This window comes from Apus apus, chromosome 2 (assembly GCF_020740795.1).
Source record: "Apus apus isolate bApuApu2 chromosome 2, bApuApu2.pri.cur, whole genome shotgun sequence".
NCBI classification, from domain to species: Eukaryota; Metazoa; Chordata; class Aves; order Apodiformes; family Apodidae; genus Apus; species Apus apus.
The window spans coordinates 128,446,243-128,459,072 of NC_067283.1; positions in this window are offsets into that span (position 1 = coordinate 128,446,243).

Consider the following 12,830-nt stretch of genomic DNA (forward strand, 5'->3'; position numbering starts at 1 on the left):
ATTTTTCGTTTAGAGTAGTCTATTTCACATTGTCCTCTTCTTTTTAAACTTTTAAAGAGCCAGAAAATACCTTTTCAGAGATTCATTACTTGCAAAGTACAGGAGGTGAAGGATCAAAGAAGAGCAGGACCAATTAATATGGCTTAGTATAAGTCAAAAAAATGGAACAATATCAGCTTTGTCAAAGAAACAGAAAAATCTGAGTTCCATTTTCCACAATTTTACCAAAAAATCTTCAGATGTTATTTATTCAAAAGTATGTATAAATAGTTATCTATTTCAGACTTCAGAAATGTTCTCATGTAAATATTAGTGATTTAGATATTGGATGCCTTCAGAAGAGGTAACTGTAGGACCAGTAGTTGTGAAATGTGACCGGTTAAGTTTCATATGTGTTTAGGCATATCTAACACAGTCATCAAGCATGACACTGGCAGACTGGAAAGGTTTAAATATTTTATTCCTGATTCATTTTGGTTTTAATTTATGTTATATCATTATTTTATTTACATTTGTATTTAATTTTATATTATTTTTGTAAAGTCTGCTAATGCCATTTACTGATTTTGAAAAGGACTTCTCAAAGCTTCATAAGGCTGATAAAGCTTGATCCATTGCTCATAGTGATCAGCATCCTCCTAGCGAGCATGAAGGACCACTACTGAGATTTGAAAAACCACAGGTATATGACTGGCAGTAATAACTGCAGTCATAGTACATTCTGTTCACCAGAAAGCATTGTGCGAATATCCTTCCTGTAAACAGGTTGTTTGCCTTTTTAGTTATTTAAATTTAATTTTTCTTTTTTGTTGAAAGAGAAATTTATATTTTAAAGAATAAATTGCCAAAAAAAAATAAAATAGAATATCTGTAGTTGGAATGGATCCATGAGAATTGTTGAGTTCAGCTCCTGGTTCCACACAGGATGACCTAAATGTTAAACTGTATACTTATAGAGTATTGTCCAAACACTTCCTTGGGGAATGTTTTCCAGTGCCTGAAAACCCTCTCAGTGAAGATCTTTTAAATCCCTAGTGTTGTTTATCCTAAATTTCTAAACAAATACTGTATTTCAAATGTATAGGATCTTCAAACTCAGTTATATAATGATAAATGGTTTTTTTTTTAATAAGTATTTCAGACTTCTTATAGAACAAGCTGAAAAAACCTGGTGTGAATACAATTTTGTACAACATAAGACTTTTAATGTGAGAAACACTAAGATATAGCAAATTCTATAAATTAAGACCAAAGTTCCTTCCTTCTTCTCTACTTTATGTCTACAGCATTCTAAGTCAATTGTGTTATTTTTCAAACCAAGAGTTATTTTTTCCTAACCAAAAGAAAGATGATTTTTAAACTAAAAGTTATTTAGACACTGAATTTTATGTTAACACAACTAAATTTCTGTATATTTGGTCCAAGCTATGTTACAAATGAGCAGCCTGCAAAATACAAACGCTAATGTACCTTGAACACTCCACAGAGTTTTATGCTGTAATATCCCAAAACTGTGGGACAGAAATCTCTACCTTAGCTCTTTTTGTTATAGCTGAATGACCAATATTTCAGTGCCCAAGTTTAGGTTCCTGCTTCATTACCCTGATTATATATCCTTTTTCATAAAATGATGTTTTCTAGAGAATGTGGTAATCATGATTTCCGTCTTAGAAAGTTAGCATTTTTTGCAACATATTGTTATTAATATGAGTTGAATATATGAAACTAAAGTTGGATAAACGCTCTTATATGGAGACTTATGGTTTGGGACTGTATACTCTGCAAATCAATCTCCAGCCTTGAAACATTTATCCCTAAAAAAGAACACACTGTGGGACTGTAATAACGTCAAAATCTAATTCAGCAATATGCTACTGGACTGACCTTGAAGCACTTGGAGAAAATTCTCAGAAATTTTAGCAATTGGGGATGTATAAAAATGGTAGTATCTGAGAACCCCATAGAGATATCAAAGAAGAAAATAGGTAATTCTGAGCAAGAAAGTTTCTTTAGTACTCATTTTGCATAGTCTTAAAATTCCAGTGCTGGTTTAAACATATTCTTAAACAAATACTTGTCATAACATCTAAATAATAACCCACACTCAATATGCCTAGGACAGAATTTTGTAACATGTTAGCTTGTAACTATCCTGACAATACAAACTATGGTTGATCTGGGCTATTTCCTTGTGTTAATATAAGTGTCAAAATCTTTGTCACTAGCCTACATGCCTACTGACACTTTCCCCAGGAAATGTCTGTCATTAGTTTCAGGGTTTTGGTGCATACTGACCTGTTCCTGGACTGATTTCACGTGGAGTCCAGATGAAGATGGGCAGAAGGAAAGATTATACAATTGTGGCCTTATTAGAAAACCAAATTCAGCTTAAAATCCAACATAATTAAGTTTATTTTAAAAATGTCTTTCCAAATGTGAGTCCCTTTGTGGATTTGGGCCTTAGGGCCTCCAACTAGCTGGCAAGGTTGATTAGCTACAAATGAGAAAATCCTTCACAAATCAAATATTAAATCTTTTTTATAATTGATGTGAGATTTTGGGCTAGCTAGATAATTTATGATGAGGGAGTGCACTGAAAATAATTTCTGGTTTTATCTCTATAAAAATTCAATTTCTGAAGTGGTACTGTTAAGATTAAAAAGAAAGTATTCAAATGCTACTGTTAGCTACTTAGTTAAATGTTTTGTGTTAACTTAAAAACAATTAGCCACACGGTGTTGTTTATTATACTTTTAATATGATGAGCCCTACTGCCAAAATTCTAATTAGCTCCAACCTATTAGTCACTTTTAAAATTAGTTTTTATCCATGTAGCACTGTGTAGGGTTAGGATGATTATTGTAGGACTGAAGCATGATACTCAGTCCCTTCAAGAAAGTGCTTACTCAAGAAAGTAAAAAACAATATGTACTTAAAATTAATTTATGAGTTAGAATGCTTTCCGCTACAGGTTTTCCATAACCAATGGAAATACAAAAATATATGCCTGAGTTTCAGAGACATTCCAGTCACAGGTGACTCAACCATGTGTCTACTTGTGACACTGAAATGGATAAGAAATCTGGCCTGTGTTTCATTGGCCCTGGAACAACAACAACAAAATAAAATATCAAAATAAAAATTGAAAGGCATCAGTGCAGTCTTCTGGTGTACAAATAATTTTTTTTTTACTACTGTCTGAACTCTGCTACCCTAGAGAAATGCTGACAGCTTCAGGAGCTCACTTCAGACACTACTTGTCAACATTACAAGATGGCACTCTAAATAATATTTGGAAATATAACTGTGCTTTAATTTGATATTGCCAAGTTAAGCTCTCTGCTTCTGTGCTGCTCGGATCATCATCACTCATAAATCACTTTTCAGTCAAGCATGATTTTCAAAGAGACATTGAGTGAGCAATGCCTTCCAACACAAACATCAAAATAAACTATCCCTTCACAAAGTTAAATAGATATAGAACACCAAAAGTGAGAAATTGGGATGAAAACTTTGGAGTCAAGCTCAACAACACAATGCAAGAAAGCTATCATATCCCAGAAAACATAAAGAATTGGTATGTGTGTAAAAAAACCCAGTTTAAACTCTGTTCTTGAATAAAAATATCACCTCACTTCCAAAATCCCACAACACAACAGCTTATAGCAAAGCCTTTGCTTATTTTGGGTATTATTTTTAATACACAAGGGGCACATCTACTGGCGATAGCTGATCCTCTCTCTCATGCAAAGTAGAGCCAGTAGAATGTGTGGGAGCAGTGTAAGCTGGGTATCTTTCCCCTTAGAGCTGTGGTTCCCCTGAAACACTCTATTATGGAAGACATGGAAAAAGCTAATGATGGGCAAAGATCTCAAAAAACAGGAGAGATGCTAAAGCAAGTCCTCCAGAAATGTGAATTTCCAGACCTTGAGGTAAAAAAAGACAGAGCTGCTGCATAGCATATGTATAAGGGATGCCCCATTACTGTAATGTGAATGGTTATTACTGCTTTAAGAATCTACACAGAGCACAAAGAGCCAGAAAAAGCAGTGCACCTGCAAACTGACCTTTTCCTACCACATAATAGGAATTTAATATGTTCCTTTCTTCTGAATAAGATTTCTTCAAAACTCTTGCTGTTTATCTGTTTGCTTAACATTATGTTGATGTGTCACTTAAGTTAGAACAACTGTAGTGCAGTATGGTAAACTAACTTAAATAAAATTAAGCAGAACATCAGCTAAAGTATCACCATGACAAAGATGCAGACTAATGAAATATGTTAAATCAGAAGTATTCAGTCTTGTTGGTGATGATTTTTCAGATGAATTTTTATCATATTCTGTTAGTGTGCACATTCACCCACATATGCACCTGCATGATAAAGTAATGAATTTTCCATGAAATGATATATTAAATCTTTCATATTTTTTCTTGTTTTTGAAGAAAAGCATGAGGTTATTTGTTTTAAAGAAGTATGCAAAAATACTGATCTGTTAACTATTTCCTAGAGTGTATTTTTATTTTTATTTTCAGCTGAACTCAACAGTATTTAATGAAAACACACTGAAAGGAACTTCAAAAAATATCAACTGCAATGCTACATCACATTTTGGCCCATGTATTTCTTTTAAATTATGGTTCAGACACTGTTTCAGCAAGTTTCTCCTGACTTTGTCAAGACACTTTAAGCAAGTGAATGAAAGAGCTCGGGATAGCTTATGGCACCATCCATCACCTTTACTAGCCAAGTATCACTGACAAAAGAATGTCACAGAAACTGATTTAATATCTGGGGAAAAAATAAAAATAAAAATGAGGTAAACAACTGTCCAACACAGCAGAGAATCGACAGTGAATAAATTATCTTGTTTTCCACTGCAGCTCCGCAGACTTGAAACTGGTATTTCTTGAAGATGTAGTCTTTATGCCTCGCCTAAAACATAATTGTTGCGCCGATACATTTTATGAAGGAACATACCAATATTAAAAAGATAAGAAGAAGATTGCTTAATTAATAGCAAAAAAGTGGGGCTATCTATTATACTCCCACATATCTTGATTAATGGCTGGAGAATTAGGATGACTGCTCCATGCTGTAAATTTCTGGGGACTATGATAAGAGCTACAGAGTTATAGATAGCTCCTAATGAGTTTTGGGGTAGGCTGTAGTGCCAGGGTTCTGTTTCTGTATGGGATTAAACTTTGGGACAGACATGCATAATTCATTACTAGATCCTGCCAGATACACAGAGCTAGGAATCATATTTTATATATGGAAGTGTAGAGCTTTCAGCTGTTTATTGAGTTGATGTCTAGGTCTCTGCTGTGATTGAAGTTAGGGTTGTGATAAGACTTAGGGAGGGTTATGGTGCTTAGGATTACTTTTTGGAACTGAGAAGTAAAACACACACTTTTCTAGTTTGACAAGATCCATTTATAACAGCAGCTGAGTGTTGGTTGAATGGTTGCTAATTAGGCTGAGGGCACAAAAGGATGTCATTGTGATGGTTAGGAACAGGGTTATGACTGGGGAGACAGTGCTGAAATGCATAATTTACTGTTAGATTCTCCTTGAGGCATGCTGTGAAAATAAGAATAGTGCAGTAGACTTGTGATTCAGTGTTCAGAGTCTGCAAATTATCTTTCTTAATGAGTCCATTATGTAAAAGTTTGGTTTTGACTGTATCCCACACAGTAACCAATGAAGATTATTTTGCTTACTTAGGAAAAGAATACCTGAAGAAAGTCTTATGCGTTCAGCAAATTTAAACAAATAAACATATATATACAAATATATGTATGTATACATTAATATATATTGGTATGCATATATATAGATAAGAAAAAAATTTAGACAAACTAAAACAAACAATCAAATCAACAAAACCAGTATTTTTTATTTATTAGAACACGATTTTGTGGGATTAAATGACCACAATGAAATGTCAGATTTAGATGATGTGGAGCATAAGCCTAAACTGAAGTCTCCCGTATTCTGGGTTGATCTGGAAATACTGAACTCTCAGCTACTTTCTGCAATTTCTTCTGGCTATTTTGAGATTTCTCACATTCCACTACTAACTAATACTGAATTCCAAATTTTTTATATTTGTTACAAAGTAGATTTCCTCTTTCCAGTCATCTATTGTGTTATGAAATTTCATAAAGTAATCAAGATCACACCATTAACAAACCCATCTTGAAGTAGTAGAAAATAATATTTCTGAGTATTCCAGCTAAAAACTGACCCCACTTTTGAGGAAAATGGACAGTGTCTGTGTTAGTTTGCATTCATAAACAGGAGGTAGAAAGAGGAGGTAGTACAGCTCAAACAGTCAAACCCTGAAGCTTTGAAGTCAAGTTCATAGACTTGCATATTAAAGTTATATTCTGATGATAAATGTTCTCAATAAACAAGTACGATATTATAACAAAGACTGTTTTGTCTAAATAGTGAAATGCTACTTTTACAGGAAGGAAGAGGAATAATACTTCCAAGTACTAAAGGAAAATAAGTTATGGGTCTAGAAAATAAAATATACCTTTCACCCTAGCTCAGTTGCTTTCCCAGTGGATTCAACTGAAAGAACTAATGTTAACTGGCAATTGTGCTACAATTATACTTTAAAATGCATATGTGAAATATAAATTTATTAAAAAAAACTTTTGTTAACTCTAGAGAATCCAGCCAGTAAGCTTACATTTAAAAGTGACTTCTCAATTAGGTAAGTACAGAAAATCTATAATTTTTTTCATTTTTGTTTATAGACATCCATGCATACAGAGGCAAACATACATTTCCATCGTACACAGAGGAGCTTTGGTGAGGCTACAGTTTAGCTGTAGTTATAAGGTTGGTTTGGTAACTTATACTAGCCTTTGAGTCTGAATAAGCCATTGGAAAAGTAATACAGATGCTACTCACTAGCCTATTAAACTTAGCTTTTTTATGTCTTAGACAGCCATACCATGGAACTACATCTAAATATATTAGACTCTACTTTAAAATAATTTAGATTTCCTGTCTTGCATATGAAAACCCATTTCAGAACCTTTCCCATCTGATGGTCAAACCACTCCTTATAATCAGTTTAACCTTAAATACAGACAGTTAAATTAAAGTGCACATACTTAAATGGGGTGCAAACTCCTCAGGAAGCAGCTGGTACTTGGACTAGCAAGAACCCTCCCCACATAGATCAGCAGCTGGCTGTGAGATAGTATAAGGAGTAGGACAAATTAGTTCCATACTGCCCTGCTTACAGAGCTATGTGTCTTCAAGCTATCTGGGGTATCTCTACACCGTCCTGATGCCAGTTAAGCCTATTACCAAAGCACTGAATATTTTTTTGTAAAGCTGCTGGTGTTCAGTAGATCTTTTTCAGAGACAACCATATTTTCTGTCTAAATAACATTTACTCTATGAAAAAAAATCCAAAAAGAAAGCAAATGAAAGAAATATGGTAAAATATATACAAAAATAGAAACAAAAAATATGTTAAAGATATCATTGATTCAGTTCAGGCAATATGTGCCTACTGGAGTTTGAAACATGAAATTCAATTATGTGTATATGTGATTGCAATAAAACAAAACAATATAATAAGTTTTCTATTTATTTTGATGATGCAAACCCACCAGCAGAAACAGAAAATTGGAAAAATACAAGGAAATTAGTACATATGGTAGTTTATTTCTTGCAGCTCTGAATTTGTATTGCATTGATGGACCAGTTAATGGAATCTGTAATATTGGTCTAGATTCAGAATTGTCTGTATTTGGTTGCTAATGATTAAATTATGAATAATTCATAAAAAATGAAAATTAATCAGCTAACTCTGATTTTAAAGGCCCTGTAGAGGGAAAACAAATTCTTCACATGGCTGAGTTCTGTAAGTCTCTGACATTTTATGTATAACCTGGTCCTAGAATTTCTTGTATGAAACAAGATAAACAAAGTCCTGTTTAAGCAGAAATGTTCCCAGGACTAGGCAGAATATAAATAAAGGCTGAATTATGCATGAAGATTTAATATGGTTATGAGGAAAAAAAACCCAGTTTTTTTCTGTTTGTGTTCTAGTTTTGAATTACAATAAATTTGAAATGGTATAGATTGAAAACTGCTAGAAAAAGGACATTAAAATGAAATTCATATTATTCAAGTGTTTCCTATAGAGCTAACTTGCAGTTTTATTTAAATATTTTTTCAGTGGTTATGACCTAAAATCAAAGATTTACCTGTCTGGTTTTAGTACTACATCCTTTTTTTTTTTTTTTTTTTTTTTTTTTTTTTTGTAATTTTCTGACTGTGAAGGCACTAGCTTTTATTGCAGTAGGGATATTTACTCTGCATTCACTGGGAATATTTCTTCATTTGCCCCACAGACTAGTGTTCTAACCTTGCCACCCTACCTTTGTATTGCCTCTTTTGGACATAAATTCACAGAAGCACTAAATAAGTATTGTAGAACTGACATACACTTAAAAGCAGATTTATATATAAGTTAAGAAGAAAAAGGATAGATCTTTAGGTTTGTCAGTTTTATCCCTAGCCATACTGCCTTTTTTGCAGTCTTCTCAGATCTAATGAATACACAACACAGCCAGGTCACTAAAAAGTCATGTCTCAGACTACCCACTAATTTGAATGGAAAGAAATGCTGTGGATCATAAAGTAGTGCTATAAATATGAGCTATGGAGATATGATGTAACAGAGACTGTATTCCATGCTCTACTCTAAGTTGTTTAAATCAATGCAACTGAAATCTCAGTTTTGTCACATTTCAAAAGACTGTTCAGCCACAACAGCAGAACTAAATTTTTGTTTTAATGTCATCTTCAGTTGGATTTTATCACATATATTTTCTGAGATACAGCTTTCATACTGTCTTTCCTAACACTGTTTTTTTGAGAAAAAAATCAAGTAAATATTCAGATGTGTCAATGTTCTTATAATTACTTAATATTTTCAAACAAATTGACATATTGGGCCAGCTATTCAATACGGTACCTGCATAGATCTTATTTTGGTCTAAGAAAGATCACTAATCACTAAGAGTGTTTCACTAATAAAATGGATAGAAACAAACTCTAACAGTATTAGTGAAGCTTGCCCTTTTATTTTTATGTATTAATTTACCTAAAGATTAAAATACATCAATTTAAGTAGGAACAACTTTATTTTCAATAATCTTAACAATTTCCCAGTGGAAAAGGAAAACACTTTTAAAGATTTTAAAGCAGCAAGCTGATATTTCTTGATTTAAAGTGCTTCATTGGCACCAGAAGCCAACTTGAACCTGGAGGAAACCCTGCTGCAGCAGCCACCAGAAGCTGCTTGGAACCTGGAGAAGACCCTGCAGCAGCACCGGAAGCCGCCTGGAACCCGAAGCCTTGTTCCAGACACCTGAGCCCTGCTCTGTTCAGCCAGGGCTGAGCCAACTGTCCATGCACAGAGACAGTGAACTCCTAAGCATTACAACAGGGATTAAAATAAACATTCTGTGCAATGTGACATATCTGTGTGTATCTATCTTGTTTTATCTAGAGGGGCACACATTTCTCCAAGGTCTCATGTTCTACCTGCGCGTTTCATGTATAACCATAGGATATTAGGCTGAATTATCCCCCAGTGTTTAGACACTATATGTGCATCAGCAATAGTGAGTCCAGCAGGACCAGGGCAGGGATCGTCCCCCTGTGCTGGGCACTGATGAGGCTGCACTTCAAATCCTGGGGTCATTTCTGGGCCCCTCAGAACAAGAAGGACATTGAGGGGCTCGAGTGTGTCCAGAGAAGGGCAAGGGAGCTGGGGAAGGGTCTGGAGCACAGGTTTGATGAGAAGCAGCTGAGGGAGCTGGGGGTGTTCAGCCTGGATACAAGGAGGCTGAGGGGAGACCTTCTGGCTCTGCAACTGCCTGAGAGGAGGTTGGAGCAAGGGGTGTTGGTCTCTTCTCCCAAGGAACAAGTGACAGGACAAGAGGAAATAGACTCAAGTTGCAGCAGGGGAGGTTTAGGTTGGATATTAGGAACAATTTCTTCACTGAAAGGTTTGTCAGGCCCTGGAACAGGCTGTTCAGAAAATTGGTGGTGTCCCCATCCCTGGAGGGATTTAAAAGTCATGTAGATGTGCTGAGGGACATGATTTATTAGTGCCCTTGGCACTGTTATGTTCATGGTTGGACTCAATGATCTTAAGTGTCTTTTTCAACCTAAATGATTCTATGATTCTAAGATCTATTTGTCTGCACCATCACGCTGAGCTCAGTTTTGCTCTGCCCTGGCCCTGACAGCAAGGAGGAGACCCAAAAGAGGTGAGGTTTGTGAGGATGGTGAAGGACCATAAGTGACCACAGGTCCAAGCAAGAGGCTGTCCCCACACATAACAGCAGGTTCTCCATGTCAGCCGTTTTCCCCAGGGGCCAGAGTTATGGGGTCAGTCTACCACACTATGTTTAACAAGGCTGAAGAATGATAGCTCTTTTTCCCTGGGCAGCCAAGATCTGGGCCTTCCATCAGCCCTGGCTCCACCAGGTGATGTGGTGGTGATAGGGTGGCTGTGTCAGAGGTGACAGTGTGTTGGAGGTGGCCAAGTTGCATGTGGCAGCCCTGCAGAAAGGGACTTGGGGGTACTGGTTGACAAAAAGCTGGACATGAGATGACAATGCTAACTTGCAGCCCAGAGGGCCAATCATATCCTGGGCTGCATCAAAAGAAGCTTGATTAACAGATCAAGAGGTGATTTTTCTCCATACTCTACTCTGCTGAGACCTCATCTGGAGTACTGTGTCCAGCTGTGCAGCCCTCAACATAGGAAACACATGGACTTATTGGAGGAGGCTGAGAAAAGGGCCACAAAAGCCCAAAAGCTCTCCTCTGAAGACAGACTGAGACAGTGTGGGTTGTTCAGCCTACAGAGGAAAAAAGGCTCTGAGGAGACCTTATCATGGCCTTCCAGTACCTGAAGGGGGCCTACAAGAAAGTTGGGAAGGGGCTGTTTACAAAGGCATGTAGTGATAGGATAAGGACCAATGGTCTTAAACTAGAGCAGGGCAGATTTGTAATACCCATTAGGCAGAAGTTCTTTACTATGAGGGCAGTGAGACACAGCAACAGGTTGCCCAGAGAGGTGGTGGAGGCCCCATGCATGGAAACATTCAGGGTCAGGCTTGATGGGGCTCTGAGCAATCAGATCTAGATAAAAAGGTTCCTGTGCACTTCAGGGGGGTTGGACTAGATGGCCTTCAAAGGTCCCTCCCAACCCAATGCATTCTGGGATTCCAAGGTTCCAAGATTCCAAGGTACTATGCCTCTCTGATAAGTCACAAGGGGTTCCTGGCGCCGCCCACCAGAACATTGCAGGGACTGGTAGGTGAGCCAGCCCAGACTGGAGGAGAGCAGAGGAGTGAGCAAGGGCTGAGGTGGGAGGAGGGAGGCTTAGGGGTTGGCCATGGCAAGACAGGTAGCAACGGGTCCTCCTTTCGCTTCCAGAGCTGTAGGACACACAGAGACAAGACTAGACTATGGTACACTCTTGTACTCAGCCACATTTCCTACTTGCTACAAGGACACTGACAAAGAGGTTATCCGTGGCGAGTGAGGGTGGCTGCTGCCTGTGTTTTTTGATGCTGTCCTGCCTTTCACAGCTGCAGGACGAGATGGGTTCAAGAGAAGGACCTTGTGAACTCCTGTCCTGAGTGACACTAGCATTTAGAGGCAAAGCAGCACCAGAAGCCACATGGAAACTGGAGGAGACCCTGCTGCAGCAGCAGCAGAAACCACCTGGAAGCTGGAGGAGACCCTGCTGCAGCAGCACTGGAAGCCGCCTGGAACCTAGAGGAGACCCTGCTGCAGCAGAACCAGAAGCCGCCTGGAGCATGGAAGACACCCTGCTGCAGGAGCACCAGAAGGAACCTGGAACCTGGAGGAGACCCTGCTGCATCAGCACCAGAAGACACCTGGAACCTGAAGGAGACCCTACTGCTGCAGCACAAGACATCAGGAACCTGGAGGAGGCCCTGCTGCAGCAGAACCAGAAGCTGCCTGGAGCATGGAAGACACCCTGCTGCAGGAGCACCAGAAGCTGCCTGGAGCCTGGAGGAGACCCTGCTGCAGCAGCAGCAGAAGCAGCTTGGAAAATGAAAGAGATTCTGCTGAAGCAGCACCTGAAGCTGCCTGGAACCTGAAGGAGAGCCTGCTGCAGCAGCACCAGAAGACACCTGGAACCTGAAGGAGACCTTACTGCTGCAGCACAAGATGCCTGGAACCTGGAGGAGGCCCTGCTGCAGCAGCTGCAGAAACCGCCTGGAACCTGGAGGAGACCCTGCTGCAGCAGAACCGGAAGCTGCCTGGAGCATGGAAGACACCCTGCTGAAGAAGCACCTGAAGCTGCCTGGATTGTGGAGGAGACACTGCTCCAGCAGCATCAGAAGCTGCCTGGAACCTGGAAGATACCCTGCTGCAGCAGCACCAGAAGACACCTGGAACCTGGAGGGGACCCTACTGCAGGATCAGCAGAAATCTCCTGGAACCTGAAGGAGACCCTGCTGCAGCAGCATCAGAATCCACCTGGAACCTGGAGGAGACCATGATGCAACAGCACCAGTAACCGTCTAGAACCTGGAGGAAACCCTGCTGCAGCAGGGTAACTTTTTCTGTGTTAATGCCAATTATAATAAAGTGTTTCTACCAATACTCATCATAAGCACAGAATCATAGAATCGTCGATGTTGGAAGGGACCTCTAGAGATCATCTAGTCCAACTGCCCTGCTTAAGCTGGAGCCCCTGGAGCACCCAAGTGGGTCCAGAGAAAGACTCCACAACCTT